The following is a 16,568-nucleotide window of genomic DNA, read 5'->3' as shown; positions in this document are numbered from 1 at the left end:
GAACCTTGACCCAGGACCTCTTACAACAACAAAAACACACACTGGACACACACATACACACACACACTGGACACACACTGGACAAACACACACTGGACAAACACACACACTAGACAAACAAACACACACACAAATACACACACACATACTGGACAAACACACACACACACACACACACACACACACACACTGGACAAAACACACACACACACACACACACACACACACACTGGACAAAACACACACACACACTGGACAAAACACACACACACACACACACACACACACTGGACAAAACACACACACACACACACACACACTGGACAAAACACACACACACACACACACACACTGGACAAAACACACACACACACACACTTTTGGACAAAACACACACACACACACACACACACTTTTGGACAAAAACACACACACACACACACACACACTGGACAAACACACACACACACTGGACAAACAAAAATACACACACACACACACACTGGACACACTGGACACACACACACACACTGAACACACACACACACACACACACTGGACAAAACACACACACACACACACACACTTTTGGACAAAACACACACACACACACACACACACTTTTGGACAAAAACACACACACACACACACACACACACTGGACAAACACACACACACACTGGACAAACAAAAATACACACACACACACACACTGGACACACTGGACACACACACACACACTGAACACACACACACACACACACACTGGACAAACACACACACATACTGGACAAACACACACACACACACACACACTGGACAAAAACACACACACACACTGGACAAAAACACGCACACACACTGGAAAAACACACACACACACACACACACACTGGATACACACACACACACACTGGACACACACACACACACACACACACACACTAGACTCACACACACACACACACACTCACACTGGACACACACACACACTGGACAAACAAACACACACACACATACACACACACTGGACAAACAAACACACACACCTGCTGTACACACACACACACATACACACACACTGGACACACACACACACACACTAGACTCACACACACATACACACACACTGGACACACACACACACACACTAGACTCACACACACACACACTCACACTGGACACACACACACACACACACACACACACTGGACAAACAAACACACACTGGACAAACAAACACACACACACATACACACACACTGGACAAACACACACACACACAGGACACATACTCATACAGGACACACACACACAGGACACACACACACACTGGACACACACACACACTGGACACACACACACACACTGCGCGTCTTCCTATAGTTCTGACCTTGAGCCAGGACCTCTTACAACACCGTTAAAATACCAATGTGATCATTTGTTGTCTTTTATGTTGAATAACAAATTGTACAATTATATATGGACATACGCTCCATAGTTGTACAAGTATACAAGGATATATTGTACTTTTCATAATAAAACATACTTGAAACAAGAAAAGGCTGTTAATTGTGAAAACAGTTTGTTTATTGATTTTACGTTTCCTCTGTCAGGTTGATGTTAACCTGCGACTGGTTGAAACATGAAACAAATATGAAATGAAATAAAAAACAATTAAATATGTGGAATAGAATTAAACAAATTGTACAATTAGTACAACAGAGTGTTGTGATGCAGGTTCACTATAGCAACAGAGTGTTGTGATGCAGGGTCACTATAGCAACATAGTGTTGTGATGCAGGTTCACTATAGCAACAGAGTTCTCTCTGCTCTCTCTTCTCTGCTCTCTTTCTGCTCGCTCTCTCTCCCTCTGCTCTCTCTCTGTTCTCTGCTCTCTCCCTCCCTCTGCTCTCTCTCTCCCTCTGCTCTCTCTCTGTTCTCTGCTCTCTCCCTCCCTCTGCTCTCTCTCTCCCTCTGCTCTCTCTCTGTTCTCTGCTCTCTCTCCCTCTGCTCTCTCTGCTCTCTGCTCTGCTCTCTCTGTTCTCTGCTCTCTTCTCTGCTCTCTTTCTGCTCGCTCTCTCTGCTCTCTCTGCCCTCTTCTCTCTCACTCTCTCACTCTCTGATCTCACTCTCTGCTCTCTCAGCCTGCTCTCTGCTCTCTCTCTGCTCTGTTGCTCTCTCTTTTCTCTGCTCTCTCTCTGTTCTCTGCTCTCTGCTCTGCTGCTCTCTCTTTTCTCTTCTCTGCTCTCTCTTTGCTCTGTACTCTCTCTTTTCTCTGCTCTCTCTCTGTTCTCTGCTCTCTGCTCTGCTGCTCTCTCTTTTCTCTGCTCTCTCTCTGCTCTCTCTTTGCTCTCTACTCTCTCTTTGCTCTCTGCTCTCTCTCTGCTCTCTCACTATTTGCTCTCTCACTCTTTCTTTGCTTTCTCAGCCTGCTCTCTCTTCCCTCTTCTCTCTCACTCTCTCACTCTCTGATCTCACTCTCTGCTCTCTCTCTCCCACAGTCTGCTCTCTCTCTCTGCTCTCTCTCTGCTCTCTCTCTGCTCTCTCCCACACTTTCTTCTCTCTCTCTCCCACACTTTCTTCTCTCTCTATCTCTCACTTTCTCTATCGTAACTTGATGTCAGTGTTAAACCAGAAGTGATGAAAACAACATCACTGCATCGAGAGAGAGAGGGAGTCTAATATACTGATATACAGTAACATTCAGAAAGTATTCAGTAACATTCAGAAAGTATTCAGACCCCTTGACTTTTTACACATTTTGTCACGTTACAGCCTTATTCTAAAATGGATTAAATGTGTTTTTCCCCTCATCAATCTACACACAATAACCCAGAATTACAAAGCAAAAACGGTTCACTTTATGTGTGAACATTTTTATTTAAAAAAAAGTTAGATATCACAGAGGGAAAGAGAGAGAGAGAGATAGAGGGAGGGTAGAGAGTCAGAATAGAGGGAGAGTAGAGAGTCAGAATAGAGGGAGAGTAGAGAGTCAGAACAGAGGGAGGGTAGAGAGTCAGAATAGAGGGAGAGTAGAGAGTCAGAATAGAGGGAGAGTAGAGAGTCAGCACAGAGGGAGGGTAGAGAGTCAGAATAGAGGGAGAGTAGAGAGTCAGAATAGAGGGAGAGTAGAAAGTCAGAACAGAGGGAAGAGCAAGAGAGAAGGATGGAGGGTAGAGAGTCAGAACAGATGGAAGAGCGAGAGAGAGGGAGGGTAGAGAGTCAGAACAGATGGAAAGAGAGAGGGAGGGAGGGAGGGTAGAGAGTCAGAACAGAGGGAGGGTAGAGAGTCAGAACAGAGGCAAAGAGAGAGAGAGGGAGGGTAGAGAGTCAGAACAGAGGCAAAGAGAGAGAGAGGGAGGGTAGAGAGTCAGAACAGAGGGAAAGAGAGAGAGAGGGAGGGTAGAGAGTCAGAACAGAGGCAAAGAGAGAGAGAGGGAGGGTAGAGAGTCAGAACAGAGGCAGAGAGAGAGGGAGGGTAGAAAGTCAGAACAGAGGCAGAGAGGGAGGGTAGAGAGTCAGAACAGAGGCAAAGAGAGAGAGAGGGAGGGTAGAGAGTCAGAACAGATGAAAAGAGAGAGGGAGGGTAGAGAGTCAGAACAGATGGAAAGAGAGAGAGCAGAGTTAACTATTCATGAAAATCACAAATGAAATGAAAGAAATATATTCACTCACAAGCTTAGCCTTTTGTTAACAACACTGTCATCTCAGATTTTCAAAATATGCTTTTCAACCATAGGTACACAAGCATTTGTGTAAGAGTATTGATAGCCTAGCATAGCATTAAGCCTAGCATTCAACAGGCAACATTTTCACAAAAACAAGAAAAGCATTCAAATAAAATAATTTACCTTTGAAGAACTTCGGATGTTTTCAATGACGAGACTCTCAGTTAGATAGCAAATGTTCATTTTTTCCAAAAATATTATTTGTGTAGGAGAAATCGCACCGTTTTGTTCATCACTAAGAAAAAAATCTGAAAATGCAGTCTCTACAACGCCGAACTTTTTACCAAATTAACTCCATAATATCGACAGAAACATGGCAAACGTTGTTTAGAATCAATCCTCAAGGTGTTTTTCACATATCTATTCGATGATAAATCATTCGTGGCAGTTGGGTTTCTCCTCGGAAACAAACGGAAAAATACTGCAGCTGGAGATTACGCAATAATTGCGACGGAGGACACCAAGCGAGCACCTGGTAGATGTAGTCTAAAATGGTCAATCTTCCAATGATATGCCTCCAAATACGTCACAATGCTGCAGACACCTTGGGGAAACGACAGAAAGTCTAAGCTCATTCGTAACCCATTCACAGCCATATAAGGACTCATTGGAACACAGCGCCTTCAAAATCTGGGGCACTTCCTGTTTGAAATTTAATCTTGGTTTCGCCTGTAGCATCAGTTCTGTGGCACTCACAGACAATATCTTTGCAGTTTTGGAAACGTCAGAGTGTTTTCTTTCCAAAGTTGTCAATTATATACATAGTCGAGCATCTTTTCGTGACAAAATATCGCGCTTAAAACGGGAACGTTTTTTTTTCCAATAATGAAATACCGCCCCCAGAGTTCCAAGAAGTTAAACATTAAGTTTAGCCCCTCAGTATGAATGGTTAAGGTTTGGGATAGAGTTTAAACATTAAGTTTAGGGCCTCATTATGAATGGTTAAGGTTTGGGATAGAGTTAAAACATTAAGTTTAGCCCCTCATTATGAATGGTTAAGGTTTGGGATAGAGTTTAAACATTAAGTTTAGCCCCTCAGTATGAATGGTTACGGTTTGGGATAGAGTTTAAACATTAAGTTTAGCCCCTCAGTATGAATGGTTACGGTTTGGGATAGAGTTTAAACATTAAGTTTAGCCCCTCATTATGAATGGTTAAGGTTTGGGATAGAGTTTAAACATTAAGTTTAGGGCCTCATTATGAATGGTTAAGGTTTGCGATAGAGTTTAAACATTAAGTTTAGCCCCTCATTATGAATGGTTAAGGTTTGGGATAGAGTTTAAACATTAAGATTATATGTCAATATGTCAATGGATATGGAGGGAAAGATGAACAATTAAACAAGGTCTGAAAATAAAAGCTATTAATATATACTGTAACCCACCAATGAGAGAGGAAACATTCTGTTCTACCTCCTCTCCACCAATGAGAGAGAAAACATTCTGTTTCTACCTCCTCTCCACCAATGAGAGAGGAAACATTCTGTTTATACCTCCTCTCCACCAATGAGAGAGGAAACATTATGTTTATAACTCCTCTCCACCAATGAGAGAGGAAACATTATGTTTATAACTCCTCTCCACCAATGAGAGAGGAAACATTCTGTTTATACCTCCTCTCCACCAATGAGAGAGGAAACATTATGTTTATAACTCCTCTCCACCAATGAGAGAGGAAACATTCTGTTTCTACCTCCTCTCCACCAATGAGAGAGGTAACATTCTGTTCTACCTCCTCTCCACCAATGAGAGAGGAAAAAATCTCCACCAATTTTTATTTTATTTTTATTTCACCTCTATTTAACCAGGTAGGCAAGCTGAGAACAAGTTCTCATTTACAATTGCGACCTGGCCAAGATTGTCACGCCCTTGAGTCGTTCTCAATCAGAGGCAGGTGGTTATCGTTGTCTCTGATTGGGAACCATATTTTGGCAGCCATATTCTTTAGGTATTTCGTGGGTGATTGTTCCTGTCTCTGTGTTTGTTGCACTAGATAGGGCTGTTTCGGTTTTTCACGTTTCTTGTTTTTGTATATTGTTCGTAGTTTCATCTTTCATTAAAGATGTTTATGAATAACAACTCTGCATTTTGGTCCTCCTCTCTTTCACCAGAAGAAAACCGTAACAGAATCACCCACCACAACAGGACCAAGCGGCGTGGTGACAGGCAGCGGCAGCAGAAGCAGCGAAATCAAGATTTCTGGACTTGGAAGGAAAGCCGGGCTTTGGAGCGCACGGTGTCCATGGCTTACATGGCACCAGCCTTGCGCATGGTGTCCCCGGTTCGCCTGCATAGCCCAGTGCGGGCTATTCCACCTCGCCGCACTGGCCGGGCGACCAGGAGCATTCAACCAGGTAAGGTTGGGCAGGCTCGGTGCTCAAGAGCTCCAGTGCACCTGCACGGTCCGGTCTATCCAGTACCATCTCCACGCACCAGCCCTCCGGTGGCAGCTCCCCGCACCAGGCTTCCTGTGCGTGTCCTTGGCCCAGTACCACCAGTGCCGACACCACGTAACAGGCCTGCAGTGCGCCTCGCCTGTCCAGCACTGTTAGAGCCTTCCTCCTCTCCAGCGTCACCTGAGCTGCTCGTCTGCCCTGCGCCGCCTGAGCTGCCCGTCTGTCATGAGCCGCCAGAGTCTCCCGTCTGTCATGAGCCGCCAGAGTCTCCCGTCTGTCATGAGCCGCCTGAGCTGCCCGTCTGTCATGAGCCGCCAGTCTGCAAGGAGCCGCCAGAGCCGCCAGTCTGCATGGAGCAGCCAGAGCCGCCAGTCAGCCAGGATCTGCCAGAGACGCCAGTCAGCCAGGATCTGCCAGATCCGCCATTCAGCCAGGATCTGCCAGAGCCGTCAACCTGCCTGAGCTATCTCTCAGTCCTGGGCTACCTATCAGTCCTGAGCTACCTATCAGTCTTCAGCTACCCCTCAGTCTTCAGCTACCCCTCAGTCCCGAGCTACCCCTCAGTCCCGAGCTACCTCAGTCCTGAGCTGTCCCTCAGTCCGGAGCTGCCCCTCAGTCCAGTGGGGCCCTTTGTTAAGGTTACTAGGCCAAGGTCGGCGGCGAGGGTCGCCACTCAAGGGACGCTAAGTAAGCGAACTAAGACTATGTTGGAGTGGGGTCCATGTCCCGCGCCAGAGCCGCCACCATGGACAGACGCCCACCCAGACCCTCCCCTATGGGTTTAGGTGTGCGGCCGGGAGTCCGCACCTTTGGGGGGGGGGGGGTACTGTCACGCCCTGGCCTTAGTATTCTGAGTTTTCTTTATTATGTTGGTTAGGCCAGGGTGTGACATGGGTGAATTATGTGTCTTGTTTTGTCTAGGGGTTTTGTGGTCTATGTTGTTGTGTTCAGTTGAGTGTTTGAGGTACGTCTATGGTTGCCTGGAGTGGTTCTCAATCAGAGGCAGGTGTTTATCGTTGTCTCTGATTGGGAACCATATTTGGGCAGCCATATTCTTTAGGTATCTTGTGGGTGATTGTTCCTGTCTCTGTGTTTTGCATCAGTTAGGACTGTTTCGGTTTAACCACGTTTTCTTATTTTGTATAGTGTTCACGTTTTCATCTTTCATTAAAGATGTTTATAAATAACCACGCTGCATTTTGGTCCGCCTGTCCTTCCCAGGAAGAAAGTCGTTACATTCCCTCTCGCATGGAACCTCTTGTCTATAGATTTGGTCATCCCATTCCTCTTGATTTTGGTTTCCCTCTCCTCCTCATTTGGATATTTCAGTACTATTTGTTGAATCGGAACGATGGTCAATACTCCCACAATTCAATTGACCATTCAAGTTATCTTGTCCGTTATCTTGTCCGCATAGAATTCCCTTCCTGTCTCCCCACGCCTAGTTAATATCCTATTTGTACAAGATCACCGTCCTATCCTCCAGCACCTATTTAATATCCCTTCTTAATCTTGGGCGAACATGCCTCTCATGATTAAGTTTATTTTATTTATTTATTTTCGAACCTGCCAGTGTATATCGGTTATACAAAACCCAGTGTATGTTGGTCATACAAAACCCTGTGGGAATAGCAAAGCTCCCATTATTGATCAATTCTACAAATTTTAGAACATCAAATCAAAGAACTTAAATCATTCCCCCCAGAATCGAGAATATAGGCTACTGACCTTTCCGCCGACTTTGAAAAGCACTGTTCGTTGGATCTAGTCACAGTCCCTGTCGGTCTGGGGTGTACACCGGCCTGGTCTTTTCCCTCAATTCAGAGGCCAGGTCTTAAATAACGGGACACAACCAGCTCGTGCACGATTTTCGATGTACGACCTTCAGATGGCAGAGACGGGTATTTTAGATCCGGCTCGAAGGACCAATTGTTACAGGAATTAAATTCCTCTATCTTTTAATACCCAATTAAAATTAAACACTCTGTCAATTCCTAAGAATTTGTAAGACTCTGATTTGCATGAAATGGACAGAGACCAGTCTCAAAATCTATCAGCAGCGTTTATTCTCGAGAGTACTGAACATGATACAGTTTACCACAGATTATGAACTGAAAATGACGTCATTAGTTTTCGTACTACCCCGTCTCATCTCTGCTCCAGTACAATGGCTGTATGGTTCTCAAGACTTAGATCATTTATGATCCGAGCCAAGGTCTGCCTGTGTAGATAAGCATTCTAACCAGTCTGGCTATATCTTCATTCATTTCTACCAAGGAACAGACAGTCATTGTTCTAATTCTTGATTATATTTACACACATTATATTCAGTACTAAGGTTAAAAGAAAATTCATACATCTATACAGTAACATAATAGTATTCTGATTAGTCAGTCCTGATTGAAATGTATACATAATTAGTCATTATTGATAAAAATTCCCTTAACATCACCCCAAACATACATTTAGAGGCATTGTTAAATCACAAATTATACGGTTTCATAGGATTTCCTCCTGCAAACAGGACCTGGGAAAAGCAATTCAAACATTATTTCATGCACTCAGACAGAGAGGTCACTCTAAACGATATCTCAGAACCATAAAAAACAGCACCTTGGGGGCCCTCTTTCCCATTCAACCTACACACTCACATAACACAAGTCTGTCAATCACTCTTTTGGACCCCAACCTCCATTATAGAGGTTCCGGAGACATTTCCAAATCATCCCCTTCCCCTGATTTCAACCCTAACCCCTAACCCTAACCCTAACCCTTACCCTAATTCGGCTTTGTATCCTGCTCCTGCCCATAACCATAAACCAACCCTAACTCTAACCCTAACCTTAACCCCACCCCTAACCCCACCTCTAACCCTGACACCACCACTAAGCCTAACTCTAACCCTAACCTTAACCTCACCCCTAACCCCACCCCTAACCCCACCTCTAACCCTAACCCCAGCCTGTCCGTGCTGTCAATGGTACCGCATATCTTTTTACCTCTGAGAGTTGCCGTGGTGGACCGCATATCTTTATACCTCTGCTAGAGTTGCCGTGGTGGACCGCATATCTTTATACCTCTAGAGTTGCCGTGGTGGACCGCATATCTTTATACCTCTGCTAGAGTTGCCGTGGAGGACCGCATATCTTTATACCTCTGCTAGAGTTGCCGTGGTGGACCGCATATCTTTTTACCTCTGCTAGAGTTGCCGTGGTGGACCGCATATCTTTTTACCTCTGCTAGAGTTGCCGTGGTGGACCGCATATCTTTATACCTCTGCTAGAGTTGCCGTGGTGGACCGCATATCTTTTTACCTCTGCTAGAGTTGCCGTGGTGGACCACATATCTTTTTACCTCTGCTAGAGTTGCCGTGGTGGACCGCATATCTTTTTACCCCTGCTAGAGATGCCGTGGTGGACCGCATATCTTTATACCTCTGAGAGTTGCCGTGGTGGACTGCATATCTTTATACCTTTGAGAGTTGCCGTGGTGGACCGCATATCTTTATACCTCTGAGAGAGTTGCCGTGGTGGACCGCATATCTTTATACCTCTGCTAGAGTTGCCGTGGTGGACCGCATATATTTTTACCTCTGCTAGAGTTGGCGTGGTGGACCGCATATCTTTTTACCTCTGAGAGAGTTGCCGTGGTGGACCGCATATCTTTTTACCTCTGTGGGAGTTGCCGTGGTGGACCGCATATCTTTTTACCTCTGCTAGAGTTGCCGTGGTGGACCGCATATCTTTTTACCTCTGCTAGAGTTGCCGTTGTGGACCGCATATATTTTTACCTCTGCTAGAGTTGCCGTGGTGGACCGCATATCTTTTTACCTCTGAGAGTTGCCGTGGTGGACCGCATATCTTTATACCTCTGCTAGAGTTGCCGTGGTGGACCGCATATCTTTATACCTCTAGAGTTGCCGTGGTGGACCGCATATCTTTATACCTCTGCTAGAGTTGCCGTGGAGGACCGCATATCTTTATACCTCTGCTAGAGTTGCCGTGGTGGACCGCATATCTTTTTACCTCTGCTAGAGTTGCCGTGGTGGACCGCATATCTTTATACCTCTGCTAGAGTTGCCGTGGTGGACCGCATATCTTTTTACCTCTGCTAGAGTTGCCGTGGTGGACCACATATCTTTTTACCTCTGCTAGAGTTGCCGTGGTGGACCGCATATCTTTTTACCCCTGCTAGAGATGCCGTGGTGGACCGCATATCTTTATACCTCTGAGAGTTGCCGTGGTGGACTGCATATCTTTATACCTTTGAGAGTTGCCGTGGTGGACCGCATATCTTTATACCTCTGAGAGAGTTGCCGTGGTGGACCGCATATCTTTATACCTCTGCTAGAGTTGCCGTGGTGGACCGCATATATTTTTACCTCTGCTAGAGTTGGCGTGGTGGACCGCATATCTTTTTACCTCTGAGAGAGTTGCCGTGGTGGACCGCATATCTTTTTACCTCTGTGGGAGTTGCCGTGGTGGACCGCATATCTTTTTACCTCTGCTAGAGTTGCCGTGGTGGACCGCATATCTTTTTACCTCTGCTAGAGTTGCCGTTGTGGACCGCATATATTTTTACCTCTGCTAGAGTTGCCGTGGTGGACCGCATATCTTTTTACCTCTGCTAGAGTTGCCGTGGTGGACCGCATATATTTTTACCTCTGCTAGAGTTGCCGCGGTGGACCGCATATCTTTTTACCTCTGCTAGAGTTGCCGTGGTGGACCGCATATACAGTGCCTTGCGAAAGTATTCGGCCCCCTTGAACTTTGCGACCTTTTGCCACATTTCAGGCTTCAAACATAAAGATATAAAACTGTATTTTTTTGTGATGAATCAACAACAAGTGGGACACAATCATGAAGTGGAACGACATTTATTGGATATTTCAAACTTTTTTAACAAATCAAAAACTGAAAAATTGGGCGTGCAAAATTATTCAGCCCCTTTACTTTCAGTGCAGCAAACTCTCTCCAGAAGTTCAGTGAGGATCTCTGAATGATCCAATGTTGACCTAAATGACTAATGATGATAAATACAATCCACCTGTGTGTAAGTTCCCAAAGGGGAACTAGTAGCCCTATGACTAATGATGATAAATACAATCCACCAAGTCTCCGTATAAATGCACCTGCACTGTGATAGTCTCAGAGGTCCGTTAAAAGCGCAGAGAGCATCATGAAGAACAAGGAACACACCAGGCAGGTCCGAGATACTGTTGTGAAGAAGTTTAAAGCCGGATTTGGATACAAAAAGATTTCCCAAGCTTTAAACATCCCAAGGAGCACTGTGCAAGCGATAATATTGAAATGGAAGGAGTATCAGACCACTGCAAATCTACCAAGACCTGGCCATCCCTCTAAACTTTCAGCTCATACAAGGAGAAGACTGATCAGAGATGCAGCCAAGAGGCCCATGATCACTCTGGATGAACTGCAGAGATCTACAGCTGAGGTGGGAGACTCTGTCCATAGGACAACAATCAGTCGTATATTGCACAAATCTGGCCTTTATGGAAGAGTGGCAAGAAGAAAGCCATTTCTTAAAGATATCCATAAAAAGTGTTGTTTAAAGTTTGCCACAAGCCACCTGAGAGACACACCAAACATGTGGAAGTAGGTGCTCTGGTCAGATGAAACCAAAATCTAACTTTTTGGCAACAATGCAAAACGTTATGTTTGGCGTAAAAGCAACACAGCTCATCACCCTGAACACACCATCCCCACTGTCAAACATGGTGGTGGTAGCATCATGGTTTGGGCCTGCTTTTCTTCAGCAGGGACAGGGAAGATGGTTAAAATTGATGGGAAGATGGATGGAGCCAAATACAGGACCATTCTGGAAGAAAACCTGATGGAGTCTGCAAAAGACCTGAGACTGGGACGGAGATTTGTCTTCCAACAAGACAATGATCCAAAACATAAAGCAAAATCTACAATGGAATGGTTAAAAAATAAACATATCCAGGTGTTAGAATGGCCAAGTCAAAGTCCAGACCTGAATCCAATCGAGAATCTGTGGAAAGAACTGAAAACTGCTGTTCACAAATGCTCTCCATCCAACCTCATTGAGCTCGAGCTGTTTTGCAAGGAGGAATGGGAAAAAATGTCAGTCTCTCGATGTGCAAAACTGATAGAGATACCCCAAGCGACTTACAGCTGTAATCACAGCAAAAGGTGGCGCTACAAAGTATTTACTTAAGGGGGCTGAATAATTTTGCACGCCCAATTTTTCAGTTTTTGATTCGTTAGAAAAGTTTGAAATATCCAATAAATGTCGTTCCACTTCATGATTGTGTCCCACTTGTTGTTGATTCTTCACATAAAAATACAGTTTTATATCTTTATGTTTGAAGCCTGAAATGTGGCAAAAGGTCGCAAAGTTCAAGGGGGCCGAATACTTTCGCAAGGCACTGTATTTTTACCTCTGCTAGAGTTGCCGCGGTGGACCGCATATCTTTATACCTCTGCTAGAGTTGCCGTGGTGGACCCATATCTTTATACCTCTGCTAGAGTTGCCGTGGTGGACCGCATATCTTTTTACCTCTGAGAGTTGCCGTGGTGGACCGCATATCTTTTTACCTCTGCTAGAGTTGCCGTGGTGGACCGCATATATTTTTACCTCTGAGAGTTGCCAACCCCCACCCCACTAAGTTCTTTTTCACCTCCTTACTGATTTCAATGCGCATTCCAGTTAAAAAAGGCTATTTTTAGTTGCTGATGATAAGGGGTATTTTGATCCCCCCCGGGGGCTGGTTCTGGCGTACCACTGTTGGCATTAAATACATCTCTTAAACGTTCTAGGTACTGACTGACTGTCTCATTTTCTCCCTGTCTACATTCAGTTACCTTAGAGAAGTCAGCGTGTCGATGGTAATGTTCAGTTAGGTTAGCGCATAGTTCTGTAATTTGTGCTCTGAATGGCTCCCCAAGTCTCACGCTCCACTGTATAATGTCCCCATCATTCCCCGTTGGCACCCAGGCTCTGCGCACAGCAAACCAATCCTTTCCCACTATGGTTCTAACTGCTCTTTCCACCTCCCCTGTGTTTAGCCTGAAACTGGACGCTAGTCCGTTTAGATCTCTCTCAAACCCTGCCATTCCTGTTTTAGAGTGTGGAATTCCTTCTACTGCCTTTTCTACGTCCCTCTGTGTCCAGGGTCGATAGACCCGAACCGTGGGTTTGTTGCCATCCATCCCAGCTTGGGGGTTGGGTAGCTCTATCAGGAGAAACTGCTCTTCTTCCCTGCTATAGTACTGGAAATCTCTCCTAGGCCGTGGTCTATTTTTTTCTCCTATATCGGAGGTTTTTCTGAGTAGTCCTGATCGGTTCTGATTCGGTGAAGGTGTCTGATATTTTTCCCTCACCGACCTATCTTCCTCCTTCTCTGTCTGAGTCTCTACCAATGCTCTTTCCATCTGCACCTTCCTCAATACTGCCCTAATCAGCTCCTGCTCTCTCTCCGTGCCTTTCTGCCCCTCCGGACTCACACCATCCGCTCCCAGATCATAAGCTGGGGGAGGCTCAGCACGGAGCGGCAATTGCACTCTCCTCTGAGCCATCACCACCTCATTGTCGGGATTATCCCTGTAAGGTCCACTAGAGAAGGATATAGGTTTTGACCCCCACCCAATTGGCCACTTTTTCCCGCTGTGGGAGCGGAGGGCAGAGTATCTTGCTTCTTTATGTCTTTCTTTTTTCTATCCCCTTCCACTCTTTTCCTGGCTTCCGAAAGCCAGACCCTGGCTGTGTACAACCCTTTCAACCCCGTTTATTCTGTTTCTGCATGTCCTTCATTCCTTATGAATCTGTTTTATAAGAAATTCTACCTTTTCAACATCTAGATGCCCATCAAAACCTTTTTTTCCATTTTAAACAGAGATCAATATTCCTTCTGTCTTTCTGCTCCATATAACGGTAATCTCCCGTCCATTCTGGGACCTCCTTGGAGGATTTACTACCCATGATTAATAAATCCTTGCCGCGCCTAATAGCTATGGTATTTATCACTATCTATGTGTATATATTTCTATGACCTATGTATGTGCTGTTTACCATTACCTAGTCACTATGGCTGTTCTACTGCCTGACTATGTGTGTGTCTCTTTAATGCTTACAATCTATGTGTATGGATTTCTATTTGTGTTTTCTCCTTTGTGGAAACCTTATCAATAGCTTTGACTGTTGAATCGGATATTAGGTCATTATAAGCCCAGGGGTCGTACATCCCTAGTTAACATCATATATCAGGTTGTGTCAGAGGGCTTTTAAAGTACACTAATATCTTTATCTCACGCCACTATTTTAGGTTTCCCTCTCTCCTGGAACCTCTTGTCTATAGATTTGGCTTTTATCCCATTCCTTTTATCCCAGGCCATGGAGCAGCTGTGATTAGAATGAAGAGAATGACTCCTCAACCCAAGAGACCCTGGAGCAGCTGTGATTAGAATGAAGAGAATGACTCCCCAACCCAAGAGACCCTGGAGCAGCTGTGATTAGAATGAAGAGAATGACTCCTCAACCCAAGAGGCCCTGGAGCAGCTGTGATTAGAATGAAGAGAATGACTCCTCAACCCAAGAGGCCCTGGAGCAGCTGGGATTAGAATGAAGAGAATGACTCCTCAACCCAAGAGGCCCTGGAGCAGCTGTGATTAGAATGAAGAGAATGACTCCTCAACCCAAGAGGCCCTGGAGCAGCTGTGATTAGAATGAAGAGAATGACTCCTCAACCCAAGAGGCCCTGGAGCAGCTGTGAGAGAGCATCAGTATGGAAGCATTTGGGAAAATTTCAAGCGCTTAAGAAGGTTCCTGGCAAAGAGGATTGTCTGTTATGTAAAGGGTCAGAACCACTGAGTGAACTAAATATTAAGGATACCTTCCTAATATTGCGTTACGCCTGGTCAGTTTGTCATGGAAAGAAAGGTGTCCGTAATGTTTTGTGGAAATTATACAATAATTATACATTCATGGATTTTGTTATATAGCCTATTGTTTTCTCTTTATTCAACCTGCCATCTACCCACCTGGGGACTGAGGGTTATGAGAGAACCCCCACATCACTAGCTTCTCTTTATTCAACCTGCCATCTACCCACCTGGGGACTGAGGGTTATGAGAGAACCCCCACATCACTAGCTTGTATGTTCTGCAGCCTTGCAAAGATAAGGAGGGGATGACTGGGAGGCAGGTTGGCATTTATTGTCATGAATCTTGCCCTGGAGGCAGTTCTGTAAAGTGGTCACTAACTGGCACAGGCACAAAGACATAAAATCTGATTTTAATCGTAACCTTAACCTTAATTTAAGCTAATCCTGACTTGTCTAGTTAAATTACATTTACATTTTTGTTTTTGAAATTAAGACCATGAAAAAAAACAATTTTCCACAGCCAATTTTGACTTTGTAGCATATTTAGAGGAAATCGGGCGTTCTGCCTCCAGGTCAAGATTCATGACAAACATCAACCTGCCTCCAGGTCATGATTCATGACAAACATCAACCTGCGACTGGTAGATGCAATGAAGAATCAATAACGGAATTGTTCACAATTAAAAGGCTTTTTCGTGTTTCAAGTATGTTTTATTATGAAAAGTACAATATATCCTTGTATACTTGTACAACTATGGAGCGTATGTCCATATATAATTGTACAATTTGTTTTTCAACATAAAAGACACAACAAATGATCACATTGGTATTTTTGTAAGAGGTCCTGGGTCAAGGTCCTCACAATTATAGGAAGACGTGTGTGTGTGTGAGTGTGTCCAGTGTGTCCTGTGTGTGTGTGTCCTGTGTGAGTATCTGTACTGTGTGTGTGTTTGTCCAAGGAGTGTGTGTTTGTCCAGGGAGTGTGTGTTTGTCCAGGGAGTGTGTGTTTGTCCAGGGAGTGTGTGTGTCCTGTGTGTGTGTGTCCACTGTGTGTGTGTGTGTGTGTCCACTGTGTTTGTGTGTGTGTGTGTGTCCAGTGTGTGTGTGTGTGTGTGTGTCCAGTGTGTATGTGTGTCCTGTGTGTGTGTGTGTGTGAGTCCAGTGTGTGTGTGTGTGTGTGTGTGTGTGTCCAGTGTGTATGTGTGTCCTGTATGTGTGTGTGTGTGTGTGTGTGAGTCCAGTGTGTGTGTGTGTGTGAGTCCAGTGTGTGTGTGTGTGTGTGTGTGTGTGTGTGTGTGAGAGTCCAGTGTCAAATCAAATCAAATCAAATTTTATTTGTCACATACACATGGTTAGCAGATGTTAATGCGAGTGTAGCGAAATGCTTGTGCTTCTAGTTCCGACAATGCAGTGATAACCAACAAGTAATCTAACTAACAATTCCAAATCTACTGTCTTATACACAGTGTAAGGGGATAAAGAATATGTACATAAGGATATATGAATGAGTGATGGTACAGAGCAGCATACAGTAGATGGTATTGAGTACAGTATATACATATGAGATGAGTATGTA

The sequence above is a fragment of the Oncorhynchus nerka genome, unplaced genomic scaffold (genome assembly GCF_034236695.1).
Source record: "Oncorhynchus nerka isolate Pitt River unplaced genomic scaffold, Oner_Uvic_2.0 unplaced_scaffold_1430, whole genome shotgun sequence".
In the NCBI taxonomy this organism is placed as follows: Eukaryota; Metazoa; Chordata; class Actinopteri; order Salmoniformes; family Salmonidae; genus Oncorhynchus; species Oncorhynchus nerka.
Note: the sequence above shows the minus strand (reverse complement) of the source record.